Source organism: Protopterus annectens, chromosome 10.part0 (assembly GCF_019279795.1).
Source record: "Protopterus annectens isolate FY-2018-M chromosome 10.part0, PAN1.0, whole genome shotgun sequence".
In the NCBI taxonomy this organism is placed as follows: domain Eukaryota; kingdom Metazoa; phylum Chordata; order Ceratodontiformes; family Protopteridae; genus Protopterus; species Protopterus annectens.
Window position 1 is genome coordinate 256,008,912 of NC_056744.1, and position 25,940 is coordinate 256,034,851.

Genomic DNA, 25,940 nt, shown 5'->3' on the forward strand with positions numbered 1-25,940 from the left:
ATCTTTCAGTGGCCCTGTGTACACTCAAAAAAGACAACATCTCACACAACACATACTGTAACTCTTAAAATCATAGTAGCCATGCTTCCAATCCCATAAGGCAACACATTGCGCAACCAAACATTCTATTTATTGGGGATTCCATTGTAAGACATACTGATGTTGCCTTTACCAGGCTAAACAAGGAGAAGATCACAGTGAGCTGTCTGTCTGAAGACAGGATCTGCTAGATCACACATGCCCTTAGGTCTTTAAACCACAAGTACCAGCATGACATGATCATATTCCATGTGGGTGTAAATGACCTAAGACGTACCTCATTGGACTATATGAAGAGAGATATGATGGAACTCCCTGACTATATGTCCCTGGTGAGCATGAATCTAGCCTTGAGTAGAATCCTACCTTTATCAATGATGATGTCACAGTACCAGCAAAAAACGACTGACTTCAATAATTGACATATTGACATAGTTTCTGGTGTCCCAACAAGGGGATCCAATATCTGTCAGCCTGGAGAGACATAACTGATAAGCCACAATGCTTTGCCAGAGGTGGTTTGTACTTGTCACCACTTGGCATCTGGATAGTGGCAAAAACTTTACCTATTTCCATAGTGTCTTTTTAGGCCATCCTAAGTTGTTCAACTCTCCAGCATAACAAAAAAATCACTCACAACTACCTAAAGGCACTGCTGCTCAATGCTAGGAGTTAAAATAAAAAACTGTACTCCCCAGAAGCACTCCTCACTCTGGAAAATGCAGACATATGTGCAGTCACAGAAACACTGCTCAGAACCATGGAAAGCACTCTGTCTATCGAAGGCTAGAATGCCTTTTATACATTTCAATCTCCCTATGCTCAGGATAAAACAAAGGGAAGAGGTGTCTTAGTGTTCATAAAGGACATGTATATTGTTAGTCTGGTTCAACAACTTGGGTCACTTGAGCTGTTCCATGCCCAACTAACCATAGGTGCAACCCCTTATCAAATGCTTGCTAGCTACAGATCCCCTAACATGATTCTGGAAAACTACACCTCCTACCTAAACTTACAGGAATCTCTAAACATTTAGCCTAACTCTATACTCTTAGGTGACTTCGACTACCCCTCCATAAACTGGGAGACTTATATGATGCATAATTCACTTGCTCAGTGCTTTTTGACTTCTTCAATGCAAACGCTCTGGAGCAACTAGTTAGCTCGCCAAATAGAGGTACAAATATCCTAGACCTGGTACTCACAAACTTGGGGGGAAGCTTTTCCCTCCAATGCATTAACTCCTCCCTGGTAAGGTCTGACCACAGAATGATCTCCTTTGGTAGTAAAACTAACCTAGAACCTCCATAAAACTCCAAACCTGTTAAGAACTTTTCTTAGGCCAATTATCTCAAACTAAGTGGCAGCTTATTTAACTTGCAAGCCCCTCTGCACACGGATGACACTGAGACCTACTTTGAGTTGTTCACAAAAGCACTGTATAACCACATTTATAGCTGCACAGAAGAGACAGTATCTGCCTAAGTTAAACCTATAGTTACTGGAAAAAACAAACCACAGTGGCGGACCCCTAGCATAAATAGGCTATTCAACAAAAGGAAAAAAAATCCTTTCCAAAGCCAAAAAGGAAAAGACAAAACATTGCAAAAAAGCACTCACCAGTCTAAACAAACAAATTAGAGAGCTGGTCAAATCTGATAAAGCAAACTATGAGACAAACATAGCCTCCCATGTGAAAGATAATCATAAGTTTTTTTTTTTTTTTTTTTTTTTTTTTAATTATGTTTGTAACCTCCGGGGAAATGCTCAGCAATGTGCCAAATTAATCTTGAATGGCAACACTTACACCCAGTCTGAAACTTTTAGTATACCTGCTCGTCAACAAGTTCAGTTCAAATGTCTCCCACTCCTAGCAGCTCCTACAACACATAAATACTGACAATCATCTCCCTAGCAGTCATTACAATGGAGCAGGGCCCTACTGTGTTCGCTAAATCCAAAAATACAGCCTCCATTGGTCCTGACAACTTTCTAGGATGCTTCTTAACTAGCTTAAAATAGAATCTATAAGGGCCACTAGAAACCATCTTTAACCATAGCCTCCTAACAGTCTTTGTCCTATTGGTCCCCACTCGGGGATCATAGATAAACTTACTGAGTTAGGCATAAACCCCTACATCATAAGATGGATATAAAACTGGCTCACAGGCAGGACACATGTTTGGATAGGTGAGTCCACTTCTGATAATAAATCTGCTACTAGCAGTGTCCCACAGGGCTCAGTTTTAGGAACCCTCCTGTTTGGTATATACTTCTCTGAAGTGGAGTGAAGACTAGTGTTGTGGGCCTTGGCTCACCAAGTTCACTGTCAACTGTAAGCTGCAAGCAAACACTGAATCCCGAAACAATATTGATATCCTTCCTACTAAGAGGCCTAAAAATGTCAAACAACTGGTGCCAAAACCATGGTCCAAGAATAAATGCTAAAAAATGCATAATAATACCCTTCAGTCAATCAATTATCCCTGCAAATTATAGCATTAATAGCACACCCGTAAAAGTAGATCTAGTGGTGAGGCACCTAGGAACACAGATAGACAGTAACCTAAACTTTGACCACCATGTAGCTACAGACCGTAGCTCTCAACCTCTTAGCACAAGATATCTGGACAAAGCCTAAAGTAATGAGGATACAAAGGCCCAAAAATAGGGACATATTTTAAATATTGCCCTTAAAAACTCAGAAAGTTGCTAGAATAAAAGCTTTTGGGTTGCCATGCATTTTCTGATATAAAGTCTAAAACTCAAATGTAAGTCATTATTTAGTGACTTCAACCATCAGTGATTTGCCAGAAAAACACAATTTTTATGATGAACAGACCCAAAATATGAGGCAAAAATCTGGACAATTGAGATGTATAACCATGGTAGTAAGGAAATCCTTCTGCATGGTTCAACTTATAAGTAAAGGCTTGCATCAAGTTCAAAGGAAATCATAGTGCCATTGTACTTGACCCTCATCAGGCCCATAATTGAGTGCATTGCTTCCTTCTGCATGTACCTAACCAGGCACTTATATCAACTGGAGCAGTCTCAGAGGCTTCTCAATAAAAAAATTCAAAGAATGAGAGACATGTCTTATGCAGACAGATTAAAGGCCCTATCCCTTTACTCCTGATATTGTTTATTGACAAGTGACTTATGCCTGACCTACAAGGCATTCTCTGATTCAGCCCTGATGAAAATATTAGTTATTCACAAAAAAAAAAAAATTATAAGAGGAGTATGTGTTACTGTTAAAAAAATATGTATTTGAACATATGTGAAATGCTAGTTTAAAAACAAAGTAGTATGTAATGCATTTTATTCTATTAATCATATAACAGAAAGGATAAATTCATGTGTAAATGCAAGTAGTTTTGAAACTGCAGTGTGGCTTGTAGCAAACTGACCTCCGACCCTGGCAGATGCCAGCTTAGCATGTTTTAATGTTTATGCTTTTCACAAGTGATTAACTGCTGGGTCAGGAAATTAAATATGTGAAATAATGAAATTGTCTGCTCTTTCCTGCTGGGATGATTTGGCCTTGTATATGTGTTACTAAGATAGCATGCAGCTGGTGGGAAAGTGTAACAGTGAACAAAGATGTGTATTAAAAGACTGAATCTGCTATTGTATTCAAACTGATATGAAACCTTGAAGAAGTAACTTTACAGAAAGACATTATGTCTGACCAGGTGGCTAGCAAGGCCGTATTGTTACCAGAGGAAAACTTTTTTTAAATATACAGCATCAGCAGTTTTTATGAATAGAGGACTGTAAGCTAAAATGATGTAGATGCCCTGTGACATACCACGTCAGTAAGGTGGGCACAACTTGAATGTAAAGAGTATAAAATCTGTACACTTCCTGTTTCATGTTAGACAAAATTCTGTACTTGTACGTTTTTTGCCTCCTGGTGTACACTAGTAAACTTTTAAACCTGAACCTCCAGTGTATTGAATTCTTAATTTTATTTAACAGTTTAGTCCTTCTTAGCCAGAATTCCCTCGGACAGTTGCAGATCTGAGTCTACCGGTGGTCGAATACTGCGCAGGAGAAGTTACCGAAACGGTTCTTGTGTGAAAAGACCTCCGACTGAATTGTCGTTTAAAGAGGCTGGCCAATTTCTGATCTGTGGCCGAAGAGCGGATACTGGACGACTCAATACCGGAGGCTCAGGTAGGAAGATTTGCCTTTTTTCGGTTTTAGATCAGGGACTAGGTTACAGTATATTGTTGTCAAGATTTGTTATGCAGATCAGGGACAAAAGGAAGTACTGTATATATGGTCATAGATCAGAGTAACAGAATAAGGTAGGCAGTTATTCTAGATAAACTGTGAAAAGAAACTGAACTTCTGATATCACGTGATAAGAAGAGTTACGTAACATTTTCTTTTACCATGGAAAATCAGTGCACTAAAACATTGCGAGATCCGCCCCTAAACGAAGACGCAAAATACATGCAATCATAATGTTCCGATAACGTTAGGTATTATACGAAATGGGTTAACAAATATAAATTTGATGGTAAACTAGATAAAATTTCACTAGTTAAACTCCTTAAGCAACTTAAATCCAATGCGGGAGGTCAGGCAAAAAACAACGCTAATTAGGTATTCCTCAGGCACACAGGTGAATTGAGGAAGCAAATCGTAGAGAACAGAAGCTGAAAAATTCAAAAACATTATTTTTAGACAAAGAAGATAATAACTTAGTAATAGCAACAGCTCCTCCTCCTCCTCCCTTGCCCCCTCCTTTACCCTTTTCAGGATATGAAGCGAGTGGACAGGCTGGTCCACCTCCGTGTTATCCTGAAGTCTCAGCAAGACCACAACCGTTTGTTAGAGAACCTATTGAAACTAGGTCCCGGACACGTAAAATACATAGGGACACAGAATCATATCAAATAGAGAGAAACCTACAGGATGAGAGTGAGGAAGAAATATGCCCACTTATAGAGGTTCCAAATCTTCAGGCAGGACAGGAAAGGCAGGACCCAACACTCTTGGTATATAGACCATGGACACCGGAGGATATCCGGAAAGCTACTGAGGGAATCTCCCATCCGAAAGTTAATTTTACAAAATTTTTAGAAGATTTACAAGGCATGAGGTTGGGTTACCACTTGAATGGGGAAGAAGTAGAAAAAGTAGTAAGACAAATTATAGGTCCAGATTGGCACATTTTTATTTATTTTATTTTACATCTGTTAACCGGGGGTGTCTGACTGAGCCGAAAAGGCGCTTTTTCAGCAGAGGCCCGGGGAGAAAAGCTCCACAAAGAAAAATTACAGACACATTTAGTTATTTAGACATAAATGCCACATGATTTGTGGCACCTGGAATCCTCGTAATGCAGAGCTCAAACCCCTCCCACATAGTAACGCAGAATTAGACAACAGAGTGAAAGGTCTTACAGACCGAATCTCTGAGAAATGGAAACCTAGAGCAGACTGGACTTGCATTAATCAATGCATACAACAGGAAAATGAGACAATAGATGGGTACTATGCTAGATTATTAGAATGTTTTAACAATCATAGCGGTATGACGGTTCCTGAAAACCAAACAAATGATTCCCCGTATGAACAGCAATTAAAAAATGCATTTTTGAAAGGTTGCATTGCACCTATTGGTAGCTTCATTATGAAGCATATGATAGACCATCGAACAGGTAGGCTACAAGCCTTACTTGAATATGCTAGACATGCTGAAAGACATTTTAATAGCAAAAAGAAAAAGAAAGCGCAAGTCTTCACTGCTGAAGACGGAGCTGAAGTATTTGTGTTACAGTCAGGTAAAAAGGGCAAGAAGAATGCCCAGTGAATCAAACAGTCTGACAAATGATCAGAAGATTTTGAAGAGAGGAAAAAGAGAGGTGAATGCTTCAAGTGCGGGAAAAAGGGACATCTAGCAAGGGATTGTAAGCAGAACAAAAAGGTAATTACAGAAGATAAGGGAGATGAGGACTGACTATATGATAGTGAAGATACATCATGTGAAAGTCAGAAATCATCAGGAGAAGTTAATAAACAGAAAACAAATATAAACATGATAGAAGGAATAGAGGAAGTGCAAGCAGATATGGAGAATGAAGAAAGTGAAATCTTGGATTTAGCATTATTTTGCCTAGAGCTCTACTTAGCAGATACGAAACTGGAAGTTACACTTCTGGTGGAGGGAAGGGAAGTCAAATTCCTGTGTGACTCAGGAGCGTCACGGACCCTGATACACCCCTCCAAGTTACCAGAACATTCCGAATCACCTGATTATATACTGGTAAAAGCCACAAACAGACAGTTATACAGGGAACCACTTTCCCATGATGTAGATGTAGCAATAACTGACCCTGTTTCAGGTATGACCCAGAGAGGTAAAATTGTTGTTTCTGCTAAGTGACCAGTAAATCTATTGGGCAGGGACCTTATGCAGATATTTGGCATAGCAGTAGTTCCAACTGTACAAGGTATAGAGGTGCAGAGACAAATGAATACCTTTGTAGTGCGATCGGAGGGTGAAACTTTTTACTGGTACAGCCAGGAACTAGTCACGAATGGTCCAGGGGCAGTAACCGAGGAACTGATGAATGTAGCCATCAGTAAATCCCCCTCCCTCAACACTGATAGACAGCATTTGTTACACTGTACTCTATACTACTGTACTACGCCAGGACCTGATAGAGAGTATGAGCAAGAATTGTTCAGAAATCAGGCAACTAGTTTGGTTTTACGTACTTTGTACTGGGATACTGAGGGGAACAGTGTAGTTAGCTGTTCATTACCTCAAGAATTCCTTGCATTATATAGATCAAATCGATAACCACATGTCAGCTTGACAAAGCACAAAAATGTAAAATGGGCAGACTTAGGAGAAAAGGTGACAAGATGGGAAAAACAGACTGACTTAGAACTGTTAGAACAAGGGATACAAAAACAAAAACTGAATTGGTTAACACAGACACATCCAGCTGTACACTTGCAATCTAGCGAGGACAGCTATTAGCATTTTTATTAGAAGAAGAAGAAAAAGCCTTATTTGAAATTCCAACAACTCTTTGGTCAACAGATAAGTCAGATATAGGACTTATTCGAACAGCAGAACCATTTACAATTACACCAAAATCAGCATTTAGACCACAGAAAAGACAATACCCTTTGAGAAAGGATGCAGAAATAGGAATCAAGCCTATAATAGCAGCATTACTCAAAGAAGGAGTACTGGTAGAATCTCCTGATTCACCATGTAATACACCCCTATTTCCTGTTAAAAAAGCAAACGGGGAATGGCGGATGGTTCAAGATTTACAAGCTGTGAATAATGCAGTAATACCTAGAGCACCTACGGTGCCAGACCCACATACTTTGTTAAACGATTTAAAACCACAACAGAAGTATTTCTCTGTGGTAGATATCAGCAATGCTTTCTTCTCGATACCTATACATCCTGATAGTCAATATTGGTTTGCATTTACATTTCAGGGCAAAAGGTATACATATACTCAACTACCACAGGGATATTGTGAGAGCCCAACAATATTTGCACAAAAAATGGCTAGCAACCTGGCAGGATTTACCCCACTGGGAGGAAGTCAGATTCTACTTTACGTAGATGACATCTTGCTAGCAGCCCCCACCCAGCAACAATGCAGGGAGGATACTGTAGCATTATTGAAGTTTTTAGCAACACAGGGACACAAAGTAAATAAAAGCAAGTTACAACTTTGGAGAAAACAAGTTAGATACCTAGGATATGTGATATCCAATGAAGGTAGAATATTAGACGAGGAGAGAAAAACAGCAATTTTGCAAGCACCCATACCAGCAACCAAGAAGGAAATGATGTCCTTCTTGGGTACAACTAATTTCTGTCGGAGCTGGATACCAAATTATGCTTTGGAATCTGCTCCACTGACTGACTTGATATATAAGACACCAATGGCAGCACAAGATATTTTACAATGGACACCTGAGGCAGAAACGACTTTCTGCAGGTTGAAGCAGTTGATAGCTTCTTCATTAGTTTTAGGACTCCCAAATTATCACAAACGATTCTTTCAGACCGTAAATTGCAAGCAAGGATATATGACGTCAGTGCTGATGTAACAACATGGGGATAAGCAACGCCCCATAGCCTACTATTCATCGAAGTTAGACCCAGTGGCACGATCTTTGCCTCACTGTGTACAGGCAGTAGTTGCAACTGCAATGGCAGTACAGGCTTCAGCCTCAGTGGTGTTATTCCACCCTCTCACATTGAGAGTGCCTCATGCAGTCGCAATAATTTTACTGCAAGAAAAAGTAGCATACCTCTCTCCTGCTAGACATCTTTCATGTATGACTATACTGCTGACTCAACCTCATATGACAATTGAACGATGTACGACATTAAATCCATCAACATTACTTCCAACTCCTGCGGATGGCACAACACACAGCTGCCTGCAGGAAATTGAACAGTTAGCCTTGCCTAGACAAGATCTTACAGATATGCCCTTGGATGATGCCGAGGTGACATATTACGTGGACGGCTCATGCAGAAGGGGCCCTACAGGAAAGAATCTAGTGGGGTATGCAGTAGTTACAGACACTGAAATTCTAGAAGCCCAACCCTTGCCACATAACTTATCTGCACAAGCAGCAGAATTAATAGCTTTGACATGGGCATGTACTTTAGCAAAAGACAAATGTTTGAACATATATACTGACAGTCAGTATGCTTTCTCTACAGTACATGTATTTGCGCAACAATGGAAAAATAGAGGAATGATAACATCTAGTGGGAAACCAATTAATCATGCGCAATTTATTTTGGAATTATTAGAATCTATTCAGTTACCTACCAAAGTATCTATTTGTAAATGTGTAGCTCATACAAAACAACAGGATAAGATTTCGAAAGGTAATGCATGAGCTGATGTAGCTGCAAAGCCAGCAGCCTCAGACTCAGAAACTTTACTTTTGAATGAGGAATTACAACCCTCTGAGATTTTAGATTTAAACATGTTAAAAACAATGCAGATGCTTACTACAAAAGCAGAAAAACAAAAATGGGAAAAACAAGGCACAATTCTTGAAAATGGACTGTACATTTCCAAAGAGAAAAAAACGATATTGCCGTCTAATTTATTTAGATATGCAGCTTTGTTGAGCCATGGGCAGTGCCATGTCTCAACAGGGGGGATGGTACAGTTAGTAAACCGAATATTCCAAACATATGGATACACAAACTACACAAAAAATTTTGTGCAGCTTGTCATACTTGTAACAAGCACCATACACAAGGGGCATTTAAAACCAAGCAAGGAAGTTTTCCTATACCACCATATCCGTTCCATACTATTTGTATGGATTTCATAGAATTGAGTAAGTGTGAAGGGAAGAAATACTGTTTAGTTATTGTAGATATGTTTTCCAAATGGGTAGAAGCTTTTCCAACCAAAAATCCGGATGCAGCAACAGTGGCAAAAGCCCTGATAAAAGAAGTAATCCCTAGATCTGGCATTCCGGAAAGGATTTATAGTGACAACGGCACACATTTTGTGAACCAGACAATCCAACAACTTGGGAGATTTTTTGGTATCTCCTTAAAGAACCATTGTGCCTACCACCCACAGTCAGCAGGACTGGTGGAAAGGTACAATGGTACCCTTAAGAATAAACTAAGGAAGTTAGTTGAGGAGACCCAAAAGAATTGGATACACTGTCTGCCTTGGGCACTGCTGAGTATGAGAACGGTTCCAAATGTGAAGGGTTTGACTCCCTTTGAAATTATTTTTGGGAGAGCATATTATGTTCCTCAGTGGAAAGCTCTCATGCCTGCAGAGCAAGAGGCTGACAGTTCATTAGCTAGTTATATGAGGAAACTGTTAACAAATAAATCTGTTTTGCAGTTTAACTCTTTTTCAGATAAGGAACAGACCAGACCGGTGGAAGCAGTATTGTCCCATGGGAAGTGGGTGTGGCTGAAAGTGACGAAAAGGAAGAATTGGGCGAGTTCAAAGTGGGAAGGACCGTACCAGGTACTGTTGGCAATGCCTACTGCAGTCAGAGTGGCTGAGAGGACGTCCTGGGTTCATTTGACACACTGCAAACCGGTAAAGAACTTTCAACTTGATAAAACCTTTGTGACTGATATACAACAAGGGCAAGATGGCCAAAAACAAAGCGAATAGAAATTTAGATCAACCCCAGAGATGTTGCATAATCATTTTGCTGAGTATACATTTTTTGACTGTAATTGTGACAATTTTCCTCTTGTTGTGGTTTATCCTGCACACAACCACACAAGTGAAAGTGGGAAGATGTGACGAAACGTCTATAGACTGGCATCCATATTTTAACACATACCTAGCTATGAAGCGTGTATATGCAGAGACTATGGACATTTCAAATTGCTGGGTTTGTATAGCTATACCAACAGCATATGGAGGACTGATAATGTCCGCTATCCCTTTGGGGATAAATGAGACTTGGGAGAATTTACTCTTCGATACAGGAACTGTGAGATCACAGGACAAAATAGCTTTATTTTTACCTGTCACACAAAAAGGAATTGTATGTTTTTACAAAAATGATACTCTCCAGGTTGGCTGGAGCAATTGTAATATAACCATATCTTACCGATGTTATATTAAGAATAGTAATGGCAATACATTTTGCAATACTAATTATGACTCATATTTGAACTCATTGAAAACAACCATAATGACATTCGCAAGAATCCAGTTTTGTTTAAACAATTGTCAGTTATAGATCAGAAAATGTTTCATGCAGGGTTAATGCGTATTAGTACTAAAGTAGAAAACTGTTATTTTTTTTGTGGGAAAAAAGCATATAAATGGTTACCTGAGAATTGGTCCGGCAGTTGTTTTTTGGGTTATCTGGTTCCGGCAATAAGACATACTACAGAATTACCTTTGGGTAAGATACGAAACGTGAGAAAAGCAGCCCGAAAACCTGAAGGTCCAGTTGAAAAACCTGTAAATCCAGTTGGAAGAATCGAAGCTAGCTGGAAAGACCATAATAGCATGAAAGACAAAAGTAAATTGACTCATATGGACTTGAGTGACAGTGTTATATCTTGGCAGGAATATTCCCAGCATATGGAGCAGTCAATTTGATCTGGGAGCTGAGGAAGTTGTCGAAACTTCTCAAAGTAATGAGTAATGCAACTTCCTCTGCCCTAGAACTGGTGACTGATGAACTGAATGCAATGAGAACTGTTGTGCTACAAAATTGAATGGCTCTTGACTTCACCCTAGCCGCGAGAGGTGGAATGTGCTGGCTTATCAAAGAAGAATGCTGTGCGTACATACCAGACAACAGGCATGAAATTAATAACCACCTGTAATTCAGCAAGTATCAGCCATGACTGAACCAGGCCCAAACCCACTGACGAACTTTTTCCAGAATCTGTTTGGGGGGTGGGGTTCCATCCTAATGAATATTCTGATTGCCATTTCTGTGGGTGTACTCCTAATAGGAGCATGTGTTTGCTGTGGAACTCCCTGCATGAAAAGACTAATCAAAGATTTTATTGATGTATCTTTTACTGAAACTTTGTACCAAGATATTGAGCTTGAAAAATTGATCTCAGACGACATTTTTTCTGAAGTATAGATTGAATGACTCACCTAACTGAAAATCCTTAGTGGAAGAGGTTGGGAGATGAAATGACACTATGCATACTTCAAAATAGAATAAAAAGTATTAATAGGAGGGAAAATGTTAGAAAAATATGTATTTGAATATATGTGAAATGCTAGTTTAAAAACAAAGTAGTATGTAATGCATTTTATTCTATTAATCATATAACAGAAAGGATAAATTCATGTGTAAATGCAAGTAGTTTTGAAACTGCAGTGTGTGGCTTGTAGCAAACTGACCTCCGACCCTGGCAGATGCTAGCTTAGCAAGTTTTAATGTTTATGCTTTTCACAAGTGATTATCTGCTGGGTCAGGAAATTAAATATGTGAAATAATGAAATCTTCTGCTCTTTCCTGCTGGGATGATTTGGCCTTGTATATCTGTTACTAAGATAGCATGCAGCTGGTGGGAAAGTGTAACAGTGAACAAAGATGTGTATTAAAAGATTGAATCTGCTATTGTATTCAAACTGATATGAAACCTTGAAGAAGTAACTTTACAGAAAGACATTATGTCTGACCAGGTGGATAGCAAGGCCGTATTGTTACCAGAGGAAAACTTTTTTTAAATATACAGCATCAGCAGTTTTTATGAATAGAGGACTGTAAGCTAAAGTGATGTAGATGCCCTGTGACATACCACATCAGTAAGGTGGGCACAACCTGAATGTAAAGAGTATAAAATCTGTACACTTCCTGTTTCATGTTAGACAAAATTCTGTACTTGTACGTTTTTTGCCTCCTGGTGTACACTAGTAAACTTTTTAACCTGAACCTCCAGTGTATTGAATTCTTAATTTTATTTAACAGTTACATGGACCTGAACCTTATTTGTGACTTTAACAGTACTTGCTGGAGAGACAGAGTCATATCCCAAAGGCTACTTTGTCTATGGAATAAACTTCCCATCTTTATAAAGCAAAGCCTGCCCCTCACTCTATTCAAAAAGAATTTGGGTAAATGGATGGGGAACCAAAAATTCACTTGCAGGGTACTTCCCAGATCCCTTATGGACAGAGGTAGTCTGTAAAATGACTCATGGCTCCAATGCCCAAAGACCCATTACCTTGATACTACCCCATCCCATATCTAGGGAATTAAGACATAATGTTATCATATCCTGGGTATTCATTGCTAGGCTTGTAAAGGTTCTTGTGCAATTATCATACTAATCATGTCTAAATCTATGAATGCAAGAACTAAGCCAATATGAGAATGGAGAAAGTACACTTTGCCAGTAGGGATGACTGCTAGTGGGGGTACAGAAAACTTGCAAGAACAGTTTGGAATTTACTGGAGAAACATAGCAAGGGAACCAAGATTTTGGGAAAAATAACTCAAGGAGGAAAGGTAATAGAGTGGAATGAGGCCAAGAAGACACTTGGATTGTAGGCTACAGGCTGCCTTCCCTACCAGGGTTTGATTTCAAAGTTTAGGCAAACAAAAAAGGAGAGGGGGATCTTAAGTAACAGACCTGCTCTGGTAGACTTTTCATTTGAATCTTGAACAGAAGCAGTTATTAAAAAGGGATAATTTGTAGGGTATATAAAATAGTGCATGATAACTATAAGAATAAGTCAGAGGATGTTAGAAAAGATTGGGAAGAAAGGCTGGAAAAACAATTTACAAGAAATCAATTGGAAGACGTGTATGGCTCCCAGGAATGCAAACAAGTCCAGAAAGCTTAGCATCCTTTTTGGCAGTGTTTGCAAAAGTATTTTATACCCCAAGCAGACTTCAAAGAATTTTTCCTCAAAAGACTATCAAATGCTAGAGGTGTGATGGAAAAGAAAGAGGTAACTAGGAGCATATATTTTGGGAGTGTAATGAGTTGGCAGATTTTAAAAATTCCATACAGAGTACTGTATCAGAAATATTGGGTGAACAAATGGCTGGATGTATGGAAAAGATTCTTTTGAGCTGGGATATAAGATCTGAATTATCTAGACATAGTAAAGCCTTATTAAGATTATTTCTGTTGGCTGCAAAAAAAAAAAAAAAACAATTACCAGAAAATGGAAATCAAAGTCTACACCGACTGTATATGAGGTATTGAATATTATAAAAGAGGTAAAAGAACTGCCATAGGGAACTTTAAAAAAAGTAAGGAACAAATTACATAAAAGTAAATGGAAATTGTAGGAACAATACATGCCTAATAATGTTCAGCGGGAGTGAGACTTATGGGAAGGCAGGACTTCAGCAATTTTTTGTAATGTTGGCCTGATAATAGTGGCAAAGAAAATATATGTGATGTGTATTGCATTTAAATGGCAAAATGTTAAAATGGTTTGTTTTCTTTTCTGTTACTGCATGTTTACCTCTGTCATAAGTGATAATTTAATAATGGTATTACAACAAAGAAAATTTGTTATTTTTTTCACATACCTTCCTTCTTTCAATTTCCCTGTTACTAAGAATGATCATATCTAATTTAAATGACTGACAGTTACTCAATCTCAGCACATCTAAAACCATATGAGGTCAATACTCAAAATAGTGACACTTCCAGGGTCACAAAACAAAACAGCAACAACAAAAATAAAAAAAAAAAACATTTTTTTTTTTGCAGTGGCAGCAAACCCCTTCCCATACCCTTGATATGAGGGTATGTCGTGTCCATGAGCACTCTCAAACCAAATATCATCATTCATAATGCAGACCATAGGGTGCCCCCATACTCCCTTCTAATTATATATACTAACTCGAAGATCTCACAATATTGATGAAGTGACATATTCCACAACCATGAGAATTGTGCTGTCTCACATACCTGTTAGTCAGTCCATAGAAATGTTAATGTGTTTTACATCAACACACTTAGCATTGGCAAAAATTGACACAGTACAGCACATGCTCTGAGGCTAATCCTCAGAACATGCAAAGAACAGAAAAATGTTTTATGCAGAGGGCACACCCCCCTTTACCCCAAATTCCCTGCTAAGTATATATACTAATTTGGAGGTCACATAAACCATGGGGAAAGGGCATTTCTCCCTACCCTGAAGACTATCAATCTCATGCAGCTGTCATTCAGTAGCATGTGTTGACCAATGAGATTCAATAATACACAGGTCGATGATCCAGAATTTTGATTTATGCTGTGACACCCATATTTTATACATGGTGGTGCTGCGGTAGCGTTGTCGACTCACAGTAAGATGCTGTCCGGTTCGATTCTCAGCTAGAGCATCTTCTGTGTGGAGACATGCGTGAATTGGTATACCTTCATTGAAGGTTGTCCGTCAGGGCTGATAACTTGGCACGTAAAAATCAACTACCAATCATTAGCGGAACAGAGTTCCGCTGTGGCGACCCCTAACCGGGAAAAGCCGAAAGACACAACAACATATAAACACGTCTATATCTGTATATATATATTTATATACACACACACACACGCCACTTTAGATTGGAGATATTTGGTATAGAGGGCTAATGTAATGACAATGTAACACTAACTTTTTTGCTCTTCTCCAAGCCTAGTTGCCATTATAAAATACTGGTGACCTTCTGATGACAATTTTCTGAGTGTCAGTCAACTGGTTGCTGATAAACAATAAGTATCTCTTGACAGAATTTCATCACATAAATTATATTTAGGCCTACAATAGTAAAATGCAAACCTGTTTGCATTATATTCTGCTAGAATCTACTGCTAAGTATGGCTGCTTGGATTTTTTTAAATATATATTTTTTACAATCCAAAATATTATTTTTAAATGTAAAATCATGTTCATTTCATGCATTTTTTGGCATTTTGTCAGATTTTAAGTGATAAAAACAGAGAGGACACAAAACGCAGCTATAAGGATAAAACTAAAAAAAATATATAATCTTTAAAATAATAAAATGGACAAGTGCTTTCACTCCATAAACAGTACTTCCTCTGATCTTATTATGAGCAGACAAAGGTGATGGCTTGAATGAAGACGTACCTATGAAACCCTATCTTAAATAATGCCCTCTTTTTAGATGAATAGGTAGGCTACATTGTATCAAGTTGCTTATGTTCTATCTGATGACGTATAACTTTGCCATGTGATGTTTTAATGGCTGACTATTGGTTGTTTTGTGTTTTATGATTAAAGGTTGTTTTGTGTTTACTGGAAAAAGCTCACCCAGACTCTGCCACAGCTTGCTGTGAGGGAAAGGTTACTTTGCTTTTGATTTCTTGTACTTGTATTACTTTATTGCCTTTTTCTGTTTTGTATACTGTGATTTGTTTTCTTTACACTGTGTTTTACTCATATTCTGCTTTTAATTGCATATTAAAACTTGAAAAGAGACCATGAATGCAGAATGGCTACAGTTGTCCCTCTGCACAAAGGTGGGCCATCTACAAACCCTGGAAAGTACAGACCCATAAGCCTCATTAGTCTTATATGTAAAGTTATTGAAAGAATTATCATGGAGATGATCAATAAAGATATATTAAACCTCCAGACACTGGACCCAACCCAGTTTGGTTTTATCAAAAGCAGATCAAGCCTACTCAACCTGGTGGACTTCTTTCAGTTTCAGTGCAGCAAGGAGACACCATGTCTAAAACTAGGGAGCTTTCTGTATTGTTTTTTAAGTGTTTTATTGTTTAATGACTTCCATCATTTGCCATACATCTGAGAAAAAGCCCTTGTCTATGTATTTTTACAGGTAGATGCTAAATGCTGCCAGCTGCCATCAATGGTTGTTTTGGAGCCTGGGAACTAGGGAGTCAGATGACAAGCAACAATGTCATTCTGTAAGTTATCCTAGCAGTAATTTTTGAGATATTAAATTAAGATGTCTGTTAGAAAGACAGCATTCTGTAGTCTGTCTTGGACCTGAAAACATAAAGATCCATTCACTAAACATATTGCCTTGCTCTGAGTAGGTAAGTCTAGGGAAAAGTATAGTTCTCTTAGATATAGTCAGGGATATAGCAACACTTAGTTTAGATATGTTTTTCTTTATTTATTTGAGACTGTCTTGCAATTTTGTTTTAAATATTCCCTGTCATTTTGAACTCTGATGTCATTGCAATTATATACTGAGTATTTTATTGTTCTTTTATTATTTATTGTTAAATATATTTAAACTTTTCATTGTGACTAATCTTTGTAGAGCTATTTAAGTTCTGAGAGTACTTGCATATTTATTTGGTGACACTGTGGGAAACTCCTAATAGCCTTGCTCTTGGTCAAACTGCCATTTGTATTGATAGTAACATTACACAGCAAGATTGGACACCCTTTGTTAAGAGCCTTAAAGTAGATGATAAGGAGTGACTGGTGGCAGTGGAAACTATTTTATAATCTGGGCAGAAGGGGGCAAAGCTAGTAAACCTGTGCTAGCTTTTCCCAGGTGTGTGGTGTGTGCGTGTGTGCACGTGTGCGTGTGTGTGTGTGTGTGTGTGTGTGTGTGTGTGTGTGTGTGTGTGTGTGTGTGTGTGTGTGTGTGTGTGTGTGTGTGTGTGTGTGTGTAAATCAAACCTCAAAGTGTGCGTGTGTGTGTGTGTGCGTCTGTGTCAACTACTTGGACAGGGACACAAAGCACTGGTTGGAAAGACAGGGTGCTGGTAGATCTTGGCTTGGTCACTCAGCTGGGATCTCAACTCTATAGCTGTGCCAGTGGGGAGTCTTACTGGAGATCTAGAAAAAGAAGGAGAAACCAACCCAGGACTGACTGTGGTCTCTGTGTGTTATTAAGAGAAATTGTACTTGATGCTGAAAGCTGCATTTGGACATACTGTGTGTGTACTTGTCATCCTCCCAGTGTACATCACCCACTGGTGCAGTGGTGAGGATTGGGGCTTCCTGATTTCAGGTCCAGTGGTGAGGTGTCACAACAAATGTCAAGTCATTTAAAGGAATACATATCTATAGCAATCTGTCCAGTAGGTTCACAAATAGCTAGGATGTCTCTGTAGGTTGAGTACTAATAAAACCCATTCATTGGAAAATACAGAATCTGATGGAATCTGTAAAATTTTTAATAAAAAATGAATAAAGTTGACGGGCAATCCCTGCCACTTCACCAAGGCTAACAGCAGCTAACAGTAGGTGTGAGGCATGTGTAGGGAGTACACGTAATACACATACCCAAGGAAATAGAGAGAGAGAAAAACAGATGTGGGATATCGGTGAGGAAGAGGTTCACACAAGAGGCTGGCTGGAATAGAAAAATCTGAGACACAGAAAGAGGGGCATGGGCATTTTTGTTTTGTGCAATAGGCCCCATTTTTATATTATTATTATTATTATTATTATTATTATTATTATTGTATTTATTTATTTATTTAATTCTTCTAGCTTTTTTTTTAGAATACAAGGCAAAAAAAATATAGGGAAAGAAGAGAAGGACAAAACAGCAGTTAAATACATTTAGCAAAAATCACAAGACATGACAGACAAATATTGGAGATAAACGTAAACGAAAGGTAAAACAGAGGCAGCATACTCTACAGTGTGGTCAATAGAACATTGACAAACAGGGTACGGATGCATGCCAGCCATGGTGAAATGCAGAAATACATATGTACCTGTGCAGTATGATGTTCTGACATTTGGCAAACTTGTATGACTGATGAGAGTTGTGTGGTGTCAACAGTGGAAAAATAGGTGCAACAAGCTACAAACTGCGTAATTATTTTCCTCCAGGTGATATGCATATTTTTGTTATGTAGGTCTAGCAATTTAATTTTTTTTATTTTGTGTTGTTTGCAGTTGCCATTTTCTTTTTTAATGACCTTTTCTCCTTAATTATGTGCTCTGTGGTTAGACTTAATTATGTGCTCTGTGGTTAGAATAAGTTTTTAGATAGGTTAGATTTGCATTGTTGATCTGTATTGTTTTTGCTTTGAAATATCTGATATTTAGGGCTACGTAGGTCTGCTTCTTTGTGACACAGCTAGAATGGCATTAAATGTTTGATAACTTATGTATAGGGGCAATAAATATTTGATGGCGCTACAGTGCTGAGTTTAGATATGAGAAAAAGCCACACCCTAGGATACATTTCTGCAGCTCTAATGTGCTACACGGTTAATTTTGTGAAAAAGATCATAACAGACAATATTAACGGAGGGTGATGAGAAATGGCAGTCAGTGGAACAGTTGCAACATTTGTGTAATAATAGTTTTCCACATGGTGATGAGATACAAAACAGTCATTTAGATATGGCAAATGTCAGGCCAAAAGGCTTTATAGTACATATAAGAGAATTATTTAATTCATTTGTAAGTGAGTATTCTATATTTTAACCCTCACTTGCCAGAGCTGTCATTGTTGGCTTAAACTTTGTTTTTAATTATGATGTACCTTAGTCTGTGTGCCATTAAAAGATTGTTTTGATTTTCTTTGATGTAATTAAATAATATTAACAAACTGTAATATTCTGCTGCATGTATGAGTTACTGTAATCCAGTAAAAACATACAGTGGGTTTCTTAAACATTTTTATGGTTGAGTTAGCTTCTAAGCATGCACATGGCACCCAATTCCCAATAAGAACCCAGAGATCCCTCAAGCACTTTGAACAAATGAGGAATTGTAGAGAACTGCACAAAAATCCACAGCTCTTCTATTCATCAGGTAAGCCATGTGACTTTGATGCTTTACTTCCAAGTTTAGACATCAACCAACCACTGTAGTCAATAATCCTTTGTGGCGTAGCTGTGTATATAGCAGCATTTCAGAAATTACATGGGAATCTATATTACTATGGTACCATTGTCAGCATATAGGTGGAACTTTTCTGAGGACAAGAAAATGTGTGCAAGCCCTGGCAAAAGACTGTAAGCATGCATGTCTTCATAAATTACCCTCTTGTACACAGGGGTGACTCTGCTCTACTTTTTTTTAAAAGCTCTTTCTGCACTTTAATAGTACAGCCATGATTTATGCCATTGCTGTATTATCAGTCTTAAACGTCCCTGCATAACATACAGATCTGCTAAGAGACAAGAAGAAAGCTCTGACTGGGACCTAGTTAAACTGAGTTTGAGTAGTGGCTTGAGTACCTGTTAGAACCAGCATGGAGGGATGACAGGGGTGACACAGCTTTGCTGGTTTGCCTCTCTTTGGGGGAGGGTAGGGGTACGATACTTGTCTGGATGATTATTTCTATAGTATAATCATTTATGAAAATCAGAGGTCACACAGAATCATTGATTCTGAGGTAGAAAGGGCAGGGCAGCCTTGAGGGGTTGTATCAACTGCAGAAGCAAGTGACATGCACCTTCTTGTCAGAATGCCTATTACATGTCACGCCTTGGTGTGGTAATAGACATGAACCCTTAAGTTAAGGACCAGGAATTCAAAAAGAACATCCCAGGCCACCCCAATGGCTGCCTGAATGGTATCCACCATTGGCTGAACCTTGCCCTGATGATAGAGAAGGGATGCACCAACTGACTAAGACAGGGGCAGACAATAAGCAGATTGTAAGAGCAAGAAATATCAAAAAACAAATTAATAACTAAAGAAATAAATCAATCTATATATCTATAGCTATCTATATCTACTGTCTCTCTCTCTCTCTCTCTCTCTATATATATATATATATATATATATATATATATATATATATAATGGTATTTAATCAAAATTATGAAGGCTCCAGTGCAAATGTTGTGTGGGCGAAAGGCAGTTTTCAAAGTTGCATAATGCTGAACTAGATTAATACAACTTTGTAATAAAGAATGTAAAGCTTGATTCATTATTATGAGTTTGGCATTGTGAACGGACATCACAGTACAGTGAGGATCAGAGAACCTACCCCTTTCCTCACTGTAGTATGATCTTGGAGTTGGTATATATAATTTGCAGGGGTTTGGGGGATGCAGGGGGCTTGCACCCCCACTGAAACATAAAAGGACAAACAGACTTTCGAAATCAGAAGTCTGGTGTGTTGAATGTTGACATACAAACTGGATGTTGTTTTTAATTTCAGGATTTTCTTTCGTTGTTTTCACTGAAACTAAATTTGCCTTCAAGATTATGATAGTAAACCGTATATATAAGCATATATATTAATAATAATAATGAATGCATGGCAGAGTTTTTATCTTTTATCCATGCAGTGTTATAGCTGATATATCTATTTCCATTATCTATATCTATCTGTATATCTATATCTATATCTATATATATATATATATATATATATATATATATATATATATACACAAAAATATAATATAGCTCTTTCATAAGGGGTCCTCAACATCTATTTTGTAGGTTCATTGGTATTTCAGGTTTGTCAGGAATATTCCTGAATCTCATTATTTCTTATTAGTGTAAAATAAATGTAGTTGAGTTGTAGTATTGCCATAGCAATGGAAAATCTTAAATTTACCAGGCAGTGGAGGAATCTTATTCTACATTCAGAGTTGGCTTGTAGGATGGCAGAAACCCTACACAATGTGCATTAATTACATACGAATTAAGTTTTTATTCTCCTAATTAAAATATGGAACAATATTCAGAGTCCAAAGCTACACATTTTGTATTACTGATCCATGAAAAGTGTCACTACATGGGTATGCAAATCCCTGACTTTCTGTATGAAAACCTACCTTCAAAACAGTTGTAGACATGCCCTCCCATCTCAAAAATGTAATATGCTTAATGCATAAGCAATGGGGGGCAGCTATTACACTTTTAAGGAACTTTACATTCATGCATGTATATGAATGAGATTTATAGAGGAGAATCTATAATTAGATCATTTGCATACAAAGTGTATAAATAACCCTGAACTTATGCCAGTAAGCAGCAGTTTTCCAGGAGAATACGGATATGTGAGGGGAGATCTGTTGGTGCTTGTCCATACCTGGAAATTTTACCAAAAGAGTCACTGGGGTGAATGTTTCATGTTTGTGCTTGTGCTTACGAGGACATGTCACTGAAGGGGTCACTTGGGTGAATGTTTCATTTTGTTGCTCGTGCATAGAAGGAAATGTCACTGAAGCGGTAGTATTGGGGAAATAATTCATTTGTGTGTCAGGAAAGTGATTGTGCATACATTGTCAGACTGCTGAAGTGATCAATGAGCAAAATAATTTATTATATTATTTTAGTGCTTTTGCATACTTAAAATAAACTAATGAAGGGTTGTTGGGGGAAATAATTCATGTGTGTGTCAGGGAAGTGGTTGACCATACTTGGACAAACAATTGAAGGGATGGCTGAGGGTAAGTTCATGGACTGCAACTCCAATATCAAAGGTGAAACATCGCTTTTAACAATGGATGCGCATACTACAGAGATTTTGGGCTATGAATTGCAAAATCACTGCATTAACATATTACAGTTTACAACAGTTTCCATTTGCATCTCTATGAATGTCGCCTTTGATGCACTCATTCATAATAGTAGGAATGCCACTATCACATTTGTGCAAGCAACTATGAGTACTAGCCATAACTTTTAATATTTTTCTTACATATAAACATTTCCTAGCATTTCATTCTAACAGCAATCATTAAATTCCCTTACAAACTTGTGGATTTCAATGACAGGTGGACCAATTAACATCTGACAGATTTTTTTTTTGATTATGCAATGAATCTAATCAGTGTTATGAAACTATATTAATACTACTTGTAACCATGGAAAGCTATTGGTGTGCGGTGTTACTTGCTCCATGACTAAAGTGTTTTGCCAATGTACTTGTCATTAAACATATGATCACTACACTACAATTGCTGGACAGTTAATCAACACCATGTAAGCATTTCTGCAAGAAAAATTTGTACCTCTACATCTCCTGTAGACACAGGGGCTGCACTCCACCACACCCATGCTGCTTATGTCTACTAACTCCAACTTGAAGGAAGAGAAATTCTCTGAGATGCTTTAGCACTGATCTCAATAAACTAATCACAATAATTACTCCCATATAACTGCATTTTACAGTATCAGTCCTAAGCATCATATTTCTGCCTGACACATGGTAATAAAGTATTTTTACATGTAAGAGTTTTAATAAAGTTATTTTTTAACTGCATCTGCAGTAGATTGTTATAATATTGTTATTGTCTTTGGTTACTTGTGATAGAGCTATCTGTGAGAGTTGTCCTGGTCCCCCATATCATCACTTCCCACCAGTCACTATTCAAACAGGCCAGCCTAACAAACATTCTGTACCAGTGTCTCTTGCCCATGCCCCTTACCTCTCATAATCTGCTATCAGATACCCCAGGCACTTAGCATACATCTCTCTGACTGCCATATTGGGCATAACCTGATCACATCACAGACTAACACATCACACAGGCCCACAATCAGCAATGGTGAAACTGCAGTGAAATAAGAGCAGAATCAACAGAAGGTGAAAGTCATGGCTTTATAATCTTGCAGAGGGTTAACGCTGTGCAATGTAGTTTCTGTAGTTCAGTGTTTGATTCCATCAGACATCATTTGCCCACTGTTTGAACTTGAGGAAATCACTTCACCAGACATTGATCCCAGGTTGGCAGTGATTACTGCCTGAAACTGATAAAAAGACTGTCTTGTTAAGCACTTTTCTGATGCCCGAAAAATGTTTACCAATTGTTATGCACCCACTCAGTGTTGTTAAATAGTCTCCCGCTGAACAGTGCTAAGCAACAACAAAAGAAGAACATTGGGAAAGCCATTAAAGCAACTTAAACACTCTGCTCACACTTGTATATTTACGTCCAAGCAAAGTGTTTACCAGCTTCCTGGTGTTCTTCTTGGGCAACATTTCTCAGTGTGGTAGTGTTATGGCTTTCTAATTTTCTCTTTTTGCTTTTTTTTTTCTTTAGCTCTTGTAGTAAATGGGAACAAAATGCCAAAAGCATGAGCCTGAAAATGACCGATGACAAATTTAAAAAGATAGTTGGTGATAGACCTAGGGCAGGATTCACGAAGCCTCCATGTAAGAGTTACAAGGCTTACACGGAGGCTGCAGTTAAACGGTGTGACGTCAGCAGGTCATGCATATGCATGAGGGCATGCTGAATCACACCTAAGGCTAACACGGTCCATGTAAGACAGTAGGGGGCATGTCTGTATGGCGAGCCCTGCAAACGGACACAACCCCAGAAGAGTAAAAGTCCCGAAAGTAAACCCCCACAACAGAGTCCGTGTAAATGTGAATAAACACAACACAAGACATGCCCCCACAGACTATGAACATAAAATGTATAAATGAACATCTTATATTTTTTTTTATAAGTTGTAAAGATGTTTGCCCATGAGTGCGCTCGTTTGCGTGGGCATGCCCGGCACTTAGCAACAGTTAGCAGTCAGTGGAAAAACATATAAGAACTAAATATGCAAAGTAAGCCAAGAAGCAATAGCGTAGCAGTAGAGACGTTGGCTAAAGAGGAGGCAGTCATGGTTCGAGCCCCCACAACATCAATTTTTATTTTTAGTGAAATAAGCACGAAACAATTCCCTGACATATATGTACATATATAAAATTATATTTTATGTAAAATGTAATGAAATGGGCCATGTATTTTGAAGAAATGTGAGATAATAAAAAATAAAAAAAGTGTCAGATGTGCCTATAGCTGAGCTACACTCTAACAAGTTGAGTATATCTGCCTGTAGGTGAGCAGTGTTTTAAGAGGTGTAAAATGAGTGCCCGTAGGTGAGCAGTGGTTTAACAGGTGAAAAATGAGTGCCCATAGGTGAGCAGTGGTTTAACAGGTGTAAAATGAGTGCCCGTAGGTGAGCAGTGGTTTAACAGGTGTAAAATGAGTGCCCGGGGTTGAGCAGCGTTTTAACATGCTGAAACTGTGTGCCCGTAGCTGAGTTGAGTGTAATATGCGTGCTGACAGCCAAACGACATGTAAACCAGAGTGACCCGTTTGCGCGGAGCTGCGCACCATGCCAACAAGCTAACTGGCGGGCAACGTTGAACAAGCTGTACCAAAACTGCCTTTATACAGACACACCTCCTAGCCTGTGTAGACAGTCATAAAATATAAAAAGTAATGGCCAGGTTCAAACCCAGGATACCATGCACCGTAGTCAAAGTACTGAACCATTAAGCCATGACAGTTGCACTTAGATATGCAGTAATAGCATATATATAGGAATGAATAGAAAGAGGAGCATGACAAAGTAGGTTTTGTGAAGCTGATACAATTCCAAAATGGCCAATCACAGATAAGTGCGGGAAAAACAGCATATATAAGCCCCATAGGCGGGAATACACAGCATAACCGATTGTGGAACCGACTTGCAGCCAGGATGTCAGGTGTAGGAGAGGGTAGTTGCTTCCGAGCACAGAGGTGGGGCATTGAGGAGTCCAGATATATGGTTTGGCTCCTCATCCATGATCATGAGGCCTAACTCATGGAGGGCCAGGTCCTGTGGGGAGCATATATGGCTGAGGCATGGGACCGGTAGGCACATGATATCACCAGTGTCACAGGAATACCATGGACTGGTGAACAGGTCCGTCACCACCATGCAGACCTGAAGAGACGGAAGCAGGACCAACTGAACCGTTGGATCCAGGAGGCCCGGCAAATGCCCAACGCCCCACTACTGAGTAAGTTACATGTAATTATTTATGTAGGAAATTAACCTAGCTGATATTATGGAGATGTGTATTCCAATATTACTTCATTTATATTACAGCTGCAGGTGTCCATTCTACGAACCGTCGAGCCTATGGCGATAGGCTGGTGCGGTTGCGCCACCAGGCAGGTCAGTAATTCTCTCTCTGTAACTGTAAATAAATATATAAGTATGACAGTTAGCAAAAGAGTGCAGTGTAGTCACTAATTAATAAAATGTGCAAGTAACAGTGTAAGAGAGTTTGCAAGTATTGCTTGATTACAAAAGTGTGATGCAGCCTGTAATCCAAATATAAAAATGAAACAAGTCTGAAATAAAGATGTCCCACCTGTAATATTATAGTACATAACCTGCAGCAGGCTGAAAAGTACAGCTGCAGAAGCTGAGTAAAACACATGTGAAATATATCCCTGTTGAAATTCTGAAACATGACATAAGTGAGACTGTTGGAAAGGATTGTTATAACTTAAGGTAAAACATGTCAATAAAGCCTAGAATTAAGTACCATCCTGAAATGTAAAAATAAAACAAGTGAGAGAGTGTGAGAAAGAGGTATGAATCCACCAATAAAGTAGTAATAACTCCTGAATAAGGTATACTGCAGTCAGTACAGAATGAAATGAATGTGACAGGCAGAACCAAACAGCAACATGTGTTGAAAAAAGTACTGAAGCTGGAATGTGTGCCCCAAAATCTGGATATGTTGCTCTCA